The sequence below is a fragment of the Lepisma saccharinum genome, chromosome 1, assembly GCF_977018435.1.
Source record: "Lepisma saccharinum chromosome 1, izLepSacc3.1, whole genome shotgun sequence".
Taxonomy (NCBI): Eukaryota; Metazoa; Arthropoda; class Insecta; order Zygentoma; family Lepismatidae; genus Lepisma; species Lepisma saccharinum.
Genome location: NC_139229.1, coordinates 32,050,685 through 32,051,382, shown reverse-complemented (window position 1 = coordinate 32,051,382; position 698 = coordinate 32,050,685).

Below are 698 nucleotides of genomic sequence, written 5' to 3'. Positions count from 1 at the left end.
AGAGAAAGAAGTATACGCACCATTGCATAACTATGATTTTAATCAGCTACATTCACCAAATAGTTGAATAGTGAAGAATATTGGGAAAAGTATCTCAAACAATTACGTGACACTTCCTTTGGAATGAAAAATTCTTCAGTGACGAGGCAAATTTTTATGTTCACGGTGAAGTTAGTAAAAATAACATGCAATACCTGTGATTTGCTCAGTCGAATGGTTGTTGCTGGTAAGCTAATTATGTGGTATAATGTATGGCGAACGGAAATGGTTGGTCCATATTCAACAACGGAACCTTAAATGGTGAGGGCTTCTTGGATTTGTTAAGTGAACAGATTTTTTCACCCTTGCTTACGGGATATGGCACTTTTCGAGAGTTTTGAAACAGGACAGAGTGTGACCACACTATGTAGACATTTTCGCAATTTCTATATGGTAATTTTCTAGGTAGATTGATGGGCACACGGGGATCTATTAAAAGGCCTGCACATTCCCCAGATCTAAGATCTTAGGAGGACTTTTACCTTCAGAAACATTTGAAGAGAATGGTGCATGCACTAAAAGTCCCTGATATTGACCATCTGAGAGAAGGCATAGTTGCTGCTTGCGATGTTGTTGTACATGCTACATTACCAAATGTTCTATGTGTGTGGGAGAGACGTCAACGAGTGTGCTCACAGGAACATTGACAACATTGTAAT